Below are 13,046 nucleotides of genomic sequence, written 5' to 3' on the forward strand. Positions count from 1 at the left end.
TTATGTTTGTGACTCGTTCTGGAGCATAGGCCTCACTGCAATTGTGGACTGAGTAAAGCCTGCCCATCCACCCACTTTTCTGTCTCTTTCCCAAGCTCTTTGCGTCTTCAAACCTTGCCTGACCCAGGCAATGTTTGTGTCGTCGTTTCCTCATTTTTAAAATGTTGTATGGTTGGTAGTGTGCAAAACTCAGACTTTAAAAGGAAACTAAGAAATCCTAGGGGAGGTTCTCCATGGCATTGTTATGAGCAATTACTTTGTGGACAGAGTGCCAAATGAATAGGAGACAAAGCAGAACTCGAAAAACAGGATGGCATCTGCTACAGCACAGGAGCCAGTCAACAAAGCAAAGTCACAGCTGGAAGAATGAGAGCGAACCCGTGCTGCCAGCGCCTCACTGGACAGAGGATTACTATCCAGAATACATAAAGAGCTCAAAAAGCTTAACAAAAATAAATGATCCAACCAAATCTGGGCAAATAATCCAAACAGACACTCCTCAAAGTAAGAAATACAGCAGCCAATAGCTGTGTGAAAAGGTGCTTGAGAGCATGAGCCATTAGGGAAATGCAAATCTAAGATGAAACGAGATACCATGTCACTCCAATTACAATGGCTGCAATTAAAGAAACAAATCTAAACAGAAAAGTAGTTGCTTGCTTAAAAAGATGTATCTGAAGAAAAGAGTGGGAATATAAATTAGTTCAGGCACCCTATAAAGAGTTCCCACAATGCATTGAGTGTGAGATTTATACCTGTCTTTCTATGTCTGGTTTATTTTGCTTAATGCAATAGCCTCTTGCTGCAAATGGAAAGATTTCACATTTCCTCATGACTGAAAATATGCTGCTTCATATAGGTCGTATCTTTTTCATCCATTCATCTGCTGGATGTGGAAACAAAGAGGGATGGGAAAGAAGCCTGAGAAGTAGTTACTAGGTGCCAGGACAGACGCATGGCCCATTAGTGTGTAAAATGAGCATGCGCTAGTAGTATGGCCATCTAAACGGCATTGATATCCAGGATTCTACTTGGAATATGAAATGAGGGAGTTCTGTAATGTATGTCTAGTGCCCTGAAATTGTCTATCAGAAATCAGCCTGGCATCCACGCTTGCTTTCTTAGGGCCATTGCCCTGTGACTCTGTGGGAAGAGCTTTGGGCATCCAGCAGGGAGTTAGGGAGATAAGTTGGATTTGAGCCTTAAGTGCCCCTGAAGGACATAGAGTAGGGAGTCCTGATACTTCCAGGAAAGACCATCAATTTCATGAAGGAATGGTTGGGGAGGGAAAATAAAGATTAACATGCATTTACAATGTGCCCTATTGCTTCACACATGGATTGAACACCTAACCTTGTTATCCTACTTTGAGGAGTTTATGTCATGGTCAGAGTCAGGAGTCCCAGAAGTTCAGTGGGAGCACTCTGTTCTCAAGAGGTTGCATGCATCCTCCCAGCTGACAGACACTCTTGAGTTCCAAGCCTGTTGTTCAATTCCTAATAAGCACAGCTTCAGGTCTATAATGATTGAATGCCAGAGTTTTAAATATATATTAAAATGGAATTTATTAAACTGGTTTATAAAATTTGGTCCAGGTAGTCCAACAATGGCTGCCTCAAATTGGAGAGGCCAAGAATCTAGTACTTGTTCAGTCCACAAGGCTATCTATCTGTCTCAGCAGTCTTAGTCTAACACTGAAAGATTGGAGGCTCCATGGAGACCTGCTAGTCTTCAGTCTACATTGGAATCCTGAAGAAGATGGCAATAATACTGATGAAGAAATGTCACTGCAATAGCATACATGAACTTGCTAGCAAGAGTGAGGACAAACATGTAAAAACCACGTTTCTTCTTCACATGCAGTAGGAGGCTGCTACATTCTGGGTAGGTCTACCTGCTCCAAATATTCTGATCAAGAAAAATCCTTCACAAGAGTGCCCCAGCAGATTATGGTTTAGTTGATTCTAGACACTGCCAAGGTGAAAAACCAAGATACTTCCCTTTGGGTGTGGCACACAGTGGCTATTTCCAAATCAACAATTATTTGAATGCTGGTAAGGAGGGGGAGTGGTTCCTACCTCCACACTGGGTTATGGCTTGTAGGTCATGAGGTGAAAGTAAGACTGCCTGACTCTGTCCTGTGCCAGCAAGCCCCAGACAAAGAAAACAGGAGGGGACAGGAGACTGGAGAGTTCATCCTGCTATTCTGAGTTGAAAAATAGCTTTAATCAACAGATTCAAAAGTATTCCCAATCAGTACTTCAGGACAGCCAACAGAAGCGACTCCTTTAGCCAAAACACTTTAGGCTCTATGCTGAAATCTGCCTCCCTTAGCAGGACTTGCTACCACTCATATGGTCAGGAGGCCAAACTTTGATTGGGTGAAAACAGACATTGAAAAGAATTTTGTTTGTCTTCTCAGGGACAATTGGCTGCTGGCATCTTTCTGCTGTTGAGTTGCTGGAAGATCATTTGTTTATGGAATTTGTTGTCAGAAGGAACAGTCTGGGGAAGAGAACTTAAGGAGGTTCACTCCTACAAGGATAGACTCAGACAGGAAATAAATTGCTGAAGGAAAGCATCTTTTGCTTTGCAGGTACTGTTACATAGCCTATTTGTTGTTTTGTTGCTGCTGGTGGTGGCGGTAGATGTGTGTGTGTGTGTGTGTGTGTGTGTGTGTGTGTGTGTGTGTATCCCAACATATTCCACTTTACAAAAACATACAAAACAAAACTAAATTAAAACAATAGGCCACAACCCAGACTGAAAGAGAAAATAAATTTTTTTTCATACCACAGATGGATTTTAGAATGCCTTTCTGAGCCACAAATTTGAAACAAACAACAACAAACTCTTAAATTCAGTTCACACATAGTGTTTCAGGACTAGGATGCAGTGTAAAGAGAGGCCCACCTGCAAGCTATTCAGTTAGGAAGATGCTCTATGGATAAAGCAACACTTGCAGATCCCGAGGTGCTGAATCTGGAACTAAGAGACATAAGGAAGGGATTTTCATCTTACTCTCTTCCTTTCAACTTACAATTTGGTGTCAAATATTTCAAGCCTTGATCACAAACTTGGCATACCAGCTATTGAAACAGATCAGTCTGCTACTTGCCAGTGTCCCTGTGTTTATCTTGTCTTGCTCTTAGCTCTGAGGACTATATTTGAGATGTAGCCTGCCCCTGGCTCAAGCCCTGAAAAACTGTCTGGTAGTCATGATGTTTTTCTGCCGCAAGCACCCACTCCCACCACTGTCACCTGGGGATTTAATGCCCTCTCTTCATGCACATCAGGTGAGCTATGTGGTCTGGGCATAGGACAATAGATACATCACATACCTGGTCACTTATTAGTTCATGAATGGCAATGGCCCCACACAGCCAATGAGATGGCCCTGGGAATTCCAAGATAAGAGGAAATGCCTCTGCCTAGAATGCTCTTCTAGCCTGAACTTAAGGCAATGTACCCCAGAACTACTTGCTTTGATAGGGTACAGTATTTTCTGACAGTAGAGCCCAGGGAGAGTAAGGTGAGCTTGGAAATGCACCCCCTTCCCCTTAGCCAGTTGTGCCTAACCTAAGGTAAAGTTTGATCTGCTATGGTTTCTATAACAAAATATTACAGAGACCTGGTAACTTAATCAACAGAGAGTAATTTAACGTGATTGTGAAGTGTGCCGGTAAGGATGGGTTCTGGTGAGGACTTCCTTCCTGCTTAGCAGATAGCTGCTTCTAACCACATTCTCAGATGGGAAAGGTGTGAAGGAAAAAAAGAAGATGTAGAGGGGACAGGAAATGTAGGCAGAAAGGAAGCTCTAGCTGCTTCCCATAGGGCAAAGAACACTATGCCCACCGTGGGACTTTCACCTCAGACCCTTATCTAAATGTTCTCTCCCCAAGGCCCCACATCCAAATGCTACCACATGTGGGGTAGGTTTTCAATGGCAATTTGAAGAAGATACAAACATTCAAGTTATAACAACTCCTCTTTGGGCTTGTGAGTTACAGGATCCATGAATTAATATTTTGCTTTAGATTAATTTAGGCTGGGTCCTTTGTTCCCTTGTAACTGAGCCTTAACTCACAGAGATACCTATCTTGGAGACTAGCATGTTGGAGCCTCACCCATAAAGAGCTTCCATTTGTTCCAGAATTAAAGCTGTTTCTTTCTCCTCCACCCCCCATCTTTCCTCCCTCCCAAGCACAGGTGTGCCCCACATTGGAACATTTTGAATCAGTCATAAGTAGCTTTGTACACTTGCTTCTTTTCAAGAAGATAGCTCCACCAATGACTGTAAGCAGAAGCAAGGGAAAGATTTAGACTAAGCTGTTTTCATTTTCCCAGATCTTCCTCCACCGTGGCTTCTATAATAGGTCTCTATATACTTCAAGTTTATTTTGGGTCATAAATGGTTCCATGGGGTTTGTCTCCAAAAGGTTGCCATTACTTGCTGTTTTTCAGACTGTTTGGAATAGAGAAGAGAAGAGAAGAGAAGAGAAGAGAAGAGAAGGGAAGGGAAGGGAAGGGAAGGGAAGGGAAGGGAAGAGAAGAAAAGGGAAGGGAAGGGAGGGAAGGGAAGGGAAGGGAAGGGAAGGGAAGGGAAGGGAAGGGAAGGGAAGGGAAGAGAAGGGAAGAGAAGAGAGAGAAGAAAAGGGAAGGGAAGGGAAGGACAACCCAAGAGCAGTGTGATGACTAGACTGTGGTTCTGGGAAATCAGGATTTTTATCCAGATAGTTCAACTTTGCAGGGTTGTTTGTATCAGTCAGTAGCTCAAACTGTGACAACTGCTTCAGTTCAGGACCAGAGCCTTTGGCAGACACTGCCAGTCTGTTTCCAGGGCAGATGGAGAACACTGGAGGCTTCTGACCTTGGACTTGGTGTGAGCCAATATAAAGATGTAACAGGTGGCAAAGTCAAATCTGAGCTCCAATTCCAACTCAACTGAGGAAGCTTAGGCAAGTCACTCTGATTCTGCATCTATCACGTGAGAATAATAATGATACTTCTGGAGAAAATGTTCCAATGTGTTTGCCCTTTCTAAGCAGTGCCCTACAAGGATACTTGGAAATAGTTTGCTTTTGTCTTCTCTGTTACATGTTAGGACAATTGATGACCTGAAAATCAGTAGTGCTGATTCCAACCAGGGGCTCCTTTCCTTACATCAATGATGTTCAACAAATCTGAGTTTGTTTGTTTGTTTGTTTTTCCAGCATGAAAACAGAGGCAATGTCATTATCCTTGTTTTGTAGATGACAAAAATAAAGATCAGAAAATTGGACAAAACCACTCATTAGTAGGTAGAATTGGGAAATGCATTCATTTTCTCTAAAAAAGCATATTTTTACTTATTCTCTTTCTCTCAATCTGTTTTTGTAAGTATGTGTGTTGTAGGTGTGTGTACACACGTGTGTGTGGTATACTCATCTGTATATGTGCATGTGGAGCCCATAGGTTGGCATTAGATGCTTCTTTCTAATTTGATTACAAAGTTTTTTCCTTTCTTACCTCAAATTCATATACCCTCCCCACTCATTCAAATTCATGGCTTATTTTTTCATTAATTGTTATTACATGTACATATGTATATATGTATGTACATATAGTTTCCTAAATATAACATGTTGAGTCCATATAATATTATTTGTGTGCATGTGTTTTTTCCAGGACTGGACTGTTCGGCACTGAACAACCATTTGGTGTGCTCTTCCCTGAGAGGATCACCTATCTCGCTCCCAGATTTACTTAGTTGCCTGTAGTGTAGGGCTGAGACCTCATGGGACTTTCCCCATCCAGTTTGGCATGTCTGTCAGTGTCACCATTGTTCAGCTCACCTTTGGGCAGTCATGTTTGTGAGACTTACAGGTGTAGCTTCTGATGTTACTAGGAGACACAATCCCACAGCAAACTCTCTAAATCCTCCTCTTCCTTATTTTTGAGACAGGCACTCTCTTTAAACCTGGAGCTCACTGTTGCAACTAGAGGCTCCCATCAAACCCATCTCCACCTCCCAGTGCTGTGTTACAGAGACTCTGTTGCATTCAGCTTGTGTAAGATGCTGGGAACCCAAACTCAGCTCTTCATGCTTCCTTGACAAGCACTTTACCCATTGATCCATTTTCCCAACCATTGAATCATTTTTTAAAATTGAGGTAAATTTTAGTCATCCATCCATTCATCTACCCATGTACCCATCCCTCCTCCCACTAATTCATCCACCCCTTTCTTCATCAGATATTTACATAAATATCTTGGCTCTATGTGGCAAGGCACTACTGCTTAGGTACCAGTGACAAACAGAATAGTCCCCACCCTCACAGAGCTTAATGACCTGTGAAATCCCATCATCTCCTTTATCCCTCAGAGGTCAGCCCCAGATTGAAAGGCAGAAATAAATATGGAAGTACTTTGTTGAGTATAAAATGCAACAAATTATTATTATTTTCTGTTCAAACATATTGACAGCTTTGCTCACATGATGATTTTAACATGAGCAGATACCAAATAAGAGAATATTAAAAGCATCAGTTTTAATCCTCAAGTTCTAAAAGAAGTCACCAGAGTTGGAACCCAAATGTGGCCACAGGTGAACTCTGAGTCTCCAGTCTGAGATGTCTGGGCTGGGTTTGTCTCACAATCTGTCTTGCAGCTGGTGACAGCCTTGCTATCTGGCCTTCATGGGGTTGCTTTCTTGAAAATGTTAGCTAGATTTGTGTTTTGCCACTTTCCTGGATCTTGTCTCCCGGGTCTCTTCGGATGCTTTCCAGGTCTGGTCCAAGAACCAGGTCCTGCTTTGCTGGTCACTTTTTATCATCTGTGGTAGTTTGAATTCTTAGTTATCAGGGAGTGGAACTACTTGAGGAGGATTAGGAGGTGTGGCCTTGTTGGAATAGGAAATGTGTCACTGGGGGTGGACTTTGAGGTTTCAAAAGCCCACATCTGGCTCAGTGTCTCTCTCTTTCCACTGCTTTCAAACCCAGATGCAGAACTTGCACTAGTTATTCAGCACCATGTCTGTCTGTGTGTTGCCATGCTTACCCCTGTGATGGTAGCAGACTAAACCTATGCAACTGTAAACTAGATGCTTTTTTAGAAAAATAAGAGTTGCCTTGGTCATGGTGTCTCTTTGCAGCAGTAGAACAGTGACTAAGGTACCTCTGAGGCAGAAAGGAAATCCAGCTGAGGAAGACTCATGGGATTTGTTTCTTTTTCTTCTTTTGAAAGCATTTTCTACCTGATCACTATTCATTTTACTGGCATCCAAAAGACAATCACTATGCTGCTTGCCAGAGGAGGGTGTCCTGGACTTTGGGACAGACATCGACCTTGTGTAGTGTCTACCATGGATGTGGTTCCCATTGAACAAACATCAATTAATGAGAGGAACTGTGTGATAATATTTGGGGTGGTCGTCCAAAATGGAGTGTGGCCTTCAGCTGGCTGATGCTACACTCTAAGTCAGGTTGGTTTTTGTCATCAAGTTCATGCCTTGTAGAATCTGAGGTGAGTCATGAAATGTCATGTTTTCTATTTCTTTTTTTTTTAGATTTATTTATTTATTACACATACAGTGTTCTGCCTATGTGCCAGAGGAGGACACCAGATTGAATTGTAGATGGTTGTGAGCCACCATGTGGTTGCTGAGAATTGAACTCAGGACCCCTGGAAGAGCAGTTGTTGCTCTTAACCTCTGAGCCATCTCTCCAGCCCCCAGGTTTTCTATTTCTGATAGGTCAATGTCCTCGAGGCTTTCTGCATTGTCCTCACAGATGACCCTCATCCCCTGACCTCTAAGCTGACATTTAGGCAGGGGATAAGGACACCTGTACACCGCTCCCTGAGGCACAGTTAGTGCCTCTGTGAAACATTGCTGTACCTGCAGGGCACAAGCTAGGCCCTATCTCTCCTTGTTTAAGTTTCCAGAACATGGTGCCAGGGGAGTGTGGGCAGGCCATTCTGCTGGCTTGAATGAGCCCTTCACTTGGGGCCAACTGCTGCTGTGCTTCCCAGCATGGCCCACACATGCTTTCCTGATGCCATATACCCTTGGGATGGCCTTCAAGCCAAGTTGATTAAAATCACATCACCCTGGCCTGTTGTATGTGGTGCAGCTCCTGGTGTTCCACAGAAGCTCTGGACTGGAACCTGTGCAGGCCTTTTAATACATGGCTGGGAAAAAGAGAAATGAATGTTCCCAGTGCTTTTCCCATTCCCGCTCTTACCAAGAAGACCTCAAATGAAGGGGGTGGGGAGTTTCATACCACAAGCAAGTCTGCAGTGAGAATCTCTGAGTCTATTTTCAGCTAGGACCATCTGGACACAAATCAAGAATCTAATTTCCCCCACTACTTTCTTTCCCCTTGTACTTTAGCTGACTCTGAGAGCAGGGAGCCTGAAACCAAGTCTGGACCACAGAATTCCATTAAAATATAAAGAATAAATAGAAAGAAAATATCACTGAGTTCCACGGATTATCCCCCTCATCAAGCAGAGGCCAATGCTATGGCATCCAGGATTTTATAGCCCCTCCTTCCAGCATCTTCCAGAACCTTCCAAACAAGTTATATAGAGAGGCAAGTAAAGACTCACAGCCCTTTCTGGGGCTGTTTTACACAAACACACACACACACACACACACACACACACACACACACACTAGTGGGCGGTATATGTTGTGAGCTATAGAATCAAGAAAACTGAAGTTAAAACCATACAATAGTCATTAGGCAGCCTCCATTGAGGGTCAAAAGTCCACCAAGTAAATATGCTCACCTATGAGCTCTGGAAGCCTCCTCAGTACAGCAGCAGCACCCACATGACAAAGATCCTTGAAGAAGTCTGGACTTTTACTCTGTGGTGGGTTGAAATCCCTCCACATGGTCAGCAGCCTGAGCTACGAATGCAGGGGGTGAGAACAGGGCAAAGGGCTCATACCACTGGACACTGGTGGACTTCCTTTAAAGTCAGTGATGCTAGAGTGCTCGGCTTGAAAGTGAAGTACAGGATGTTCTAGGCTGGCTCTCCCATGTCAAAAATGAGCATATTTACTCTGGAATCTGGACATCAGCAACTTAGATTTATGTTGTATCAGCCTAGCTAGCAGAACCAGACCAGGATGAAAGTGAAGGCTCTGTTGCACGTAGTTGTAGGAGAACTGTATTCTGAAGTGCTAGGGCTCAGGTACTCTGCTCTCTCCAATCTTCTTCTTGTCGGATGTGTGCTCTGGAATGTGGCTTTTGGCCTACTGTATGCCAACTTCTCTGTGGCTATCTTGGGCTGGATGCCTTTTTCCATCTGAGTGAAGGGCTTTAGAGAGAGCTCCTTGTCTGACTGAGTCTCCTAGAAGAGGCAAAGAGCCAGCTGGAATCCTGGTGGCCTCCAGCTGCCAGCAGGACAGATGTATCAAGTCAGGTTTATGGGAGAAGTTTTCCCAGACTGTAATGTCCAAACTTCTGTCCATCCTGCTGTAACCTCTCCAGTTAGATGGATAAAAACCAGATCAGTCCAGCCTTGGACAAGAGTTGCATAGATAAGAACTCAAAGAAGAAACAAATAGTTTATCATTAGATATTTTTTCCATTCCGGCAGAACTATCAGGGGTTGAAGAGAGCTAGAAGGGCGTGTCTTCTGAAGGACAGTTGAGGTGACAACCAGCAATTGACTATTTAGACACTTACTCGGGGAAGCTTTACCAGGACACTTGATGATTGACTGGACCTAGGACCTTCTCAATATAGAAATGGCCATAAAAAGAAAGCAGACAGATTCCCAGGCAGAAAGTGACCTCTCCTCTGAATTCCATGCTTGGAAAAATACTCATTTAGAGGAAAGGGGGCAAAGTCTCCATAGAAAAATCAGGCTTCTTTAGAAGAACCTGGCCTGTGAACACGGCAAAAACAGAGCCCAAGAACACACCTGTACAGTAGATGCTGCCAGGTGGGAGTCCATTCCACTTCTGAGCTTCCTGGACCTAAGTGTGACATCTACAGCATGTGTGTGAAGAAATCTATTTCATATGCATGATGTGAGGAGAATCATGTTAATGAGATTTCAACCAATACTTGAAAGATATTTTGAGAGTCATGGCTACTCATTCATCTAAGCTAGAAGATAGGGCCAAGATGTGTTCACTGAGACTGGCCAAAGAGGCTACATGCCAACTTGGGTTTCTTTTCTTTCTTTTAAAAAAGAAAAATAATCAAACTTAATTTTTTTCTTTTGAGACTGGATTTTACTATGTAACCAGGCTAGCTTCAGATTCACCATACAGCCCAAGTTGACCATGAAATCATGATCCTCCTGCCTCAGCCTTTTGAGGGCTGGGACTGCAGGTTTATCCCACCACACCCTGTGGGTTTCCTCTCTTAAGGACAGGCTGGGGCAGGAGATGGCTTGCTCACAGCACAGTCGAGGGAAAGGGTGTTGCTTCAGTAAACAAGCACCAGATTGGGGAAACTCAGAGACTGGCTTGGAAAGGCTCCTGTAAGAAAGAATACTGACTTGCTTTTAGACTCAAGAGATTTACCTTTCAGCTGTGTGGATGGTCTTGAACTAGAAGACACAGATAGAAAAGAACAGTGAGAGACTGTATGTGGCCTTTGCTTCCCTCTGTTTTAAACTTGGCTGGCTGGTTTTCTACCTTTCCAGTTGAGGTTTAAGGCTATTTCTAAGTAATTAGCATGAAGGAAAATAGTTTACAGAAATTTCTTTTAGAATTCTTTTTTGAACCTAGAAAAAGTGGCAGAAATAGTATTGAGAGTCCCGTCTTTCCTTTATCTACTTCTCTCCAATGTTATTGTCAAACATAATTGTGTCAGTTACTTATCTGCTCACTATGACAAAATACCCGACAAGAAGCGACTTCAGGGTAGAAGGGTTTATTTGGCTCAGGGTTTAAAAAGGATTTAGTCCTTCACTTTATGGAAGGTGTGGCTGGCAGCGTTGTTGTGGATGGTCACACAGCACCCCTGCTTAGAAAGCAGAGAACAGACAGGAAGTGGAATCAGCCTATAAAACCTAAGGTCCACACCCAATGATTCACAATCTTCCACAGTCTTCCAAAAGCACTTCCAGCTGGGGACCAGGTGTTCAAACATATGGGCCTTGGGGCACATTTCTCCACAAAACCATAGCGAAAATAATGCATTTAATCAAAGCCAAGAAATGAACATGGGTGCAAAACTATGAAACAAACTAGACTCCATCCAACTGATGTCCAGAATCTCAAGTTATATTGAGCTATTATAGCACCTTAGTCTCTCTCAATGTGGAATTGTTCCTAATTGACTTACAGCCTCAACATATATTTTATTTCTCTCTCTCTCTCTCTTTCTCTCTCTCTCTCTCTCTCTCTCTCTCTCTCTCTCTCTCTCTCTCTCTCTCTGTCTCTCTCTCTCTCTGTGTGTGTGTGTGTGATACACATGTGTTCATGTGGTACACATACATGTGTATAGTTGTGTAGCAGTTTCCTCTGAGATTAAAACATCCCATCTTGGAGGAAATGTTCTTAGATGTTTTCAGGGAGGTAAAACAACAATATGTTCTAAGTTGGAGGTGGAGTATAAAATATTACAGGGAAGCTCATTAACACAGGAAATAAACAACTCAAAATAGCTTTCAGGAAGTCCCTGAAACTAACCAGATTCATTAACTCTGTTACTTCACAAGAGTGTATAAATAGTAAACACTGCTGAGAAAAGACTCTCAGACAAGCCCAGTCACCTGGAAGAAGCAAAGACCTGCTGAGCTGCCTGGAAGAGGCCCAGACCAACTGGGGCACCTGCCACTCTCCAACCTGTTGATCTGTCTGCAGGCTCTGCAGTGTGCTCCAGGTTCTCAGCTTTTGTGAGCTGTCACCCATGCTGGGGTAGGCTTTGGTGATTCAGCTGTCTTTGAGTCATTTCTGCTCCTGTAAGAAACCCCTCACCCATATTCATGAAAATAACCCCTCAGTCATATTCCTGCAAGCAGTCCCAATAAAACTCTTTGGTTCATCAAGTAGGATTAGGGTTGTATCCTTACTTTGATCTGTCCTCGGTTCCCTATCTTGGAGGGAGCAGACATTTGCTCATGTCTCTCCAGAAATAGCATCACGAAACATGTTTGTATGTATGCACATAGAGGGTAGATGTTGATATCAACTGTCTTCCCCAATAGCTGTTCAAGTTATTTATTTATATTGAGACAGAATCTCAAACTAAACCTGGCACCCATCAATTGACTAATCTGGCTCCCCAGTCCTGGTTACAGATGTGTCTTCCAGCTGTGTGGGTGGCCTTGAACTTGAAGACACAGATAGAAAAGAACAGTGAGAGACTGTAGATGGCCTTTGTTTCCCTTTAATTGCACCCAGTGGTCGCATTTCTCAAAACTACAGAATGCCATAACTGGAAAACTGGTGACAGCAACACAAGGACCTTGCTCAGATCCCACCAGTTTCCATGGGACCCTGATCTAACTATATCTTTGTGTGTTGTAGGTATGCCCAGAGGCTGAATAATCCCTCACAGGTGTGCCTGAGGCTTGTCTTCCAAATGGTTCCAGATCCTGTCTAGTTGATAGTCAACACTAGCCATCACAATTGATATTTGGTAGTTTTGTTTTTCTGCTATAAAGATATTATTTCCCCATTTGTAGTGAACTCATGGGAGGGTAAGCTCCTTTCCTTAACAGAATGAATGTTCATAACTATGGATTTTTTTTTTCACTAGAGCCTGTGGCTCAGTCTCTGGACTCCTTTAGCAAAGCCTAGCCAGAGCTTGTCATGGAGAGACAAGGAGAATTGCTTATGGGGAAACTATGATTCTCTCACATTCTACCATGTCAACCCTTGGTTTTTTTTTTTTTTAACATTATACTAACTATATAGGTAAGGGTACATTCTTCAATGGTTTCTTCTGGCAGAGCCAGGTGGAAGCCTAGAAGGCAGGAAAATGGCTCTTTGAAAATCCAGGTAGCTAGCAGAGGGCAGTGACTGGCCTGATCTGACTTTTGAAAGGAGACTGGGACCTACTTGCTCCTACTTGTCCCTTCCCTGACACCAACCC

General features: G+C 43.2%; 1 long non-coding RNA gene across 2 annotated transcripts in view; it reads left to right on the forward strand.

Moving 5' to 3' along the window:
• The window catches only part of LOC103159900, a 144,810-nt gene that overhangs the window by 93,262 nt on the left and 38,502 nt on the right, over positions 1–13,046 (forward strand). For both annotated transcript variants that reach the window (XR_004771740.1, XR_004771741.1), the window contains exon 6: positions 2,423–2,596. This is a non-coding gene — a long non-coding RNA (uncharacterized LOC103159900). The remainder of the gene's footprint in view (positions 1–2,422; positions 2,597–13,046) is intronic.

This window comes from Cricetulus griseus (genome assembly GCF_003668045.3).
Source record: "Cricetulus griseus strain 17A/GY chromosome 1 unlocalized genomic scaffold, alternate assembly CriGri-PICRH-1.0 chr1_0, whole genome shotgun sequence".
NCBI classification, from domain to species: Eukaryota; Metazoa; Chordata; class Mammalia; order Rodentia; family Cricetidae; genus Cricetulus; species Cricetulus griseus.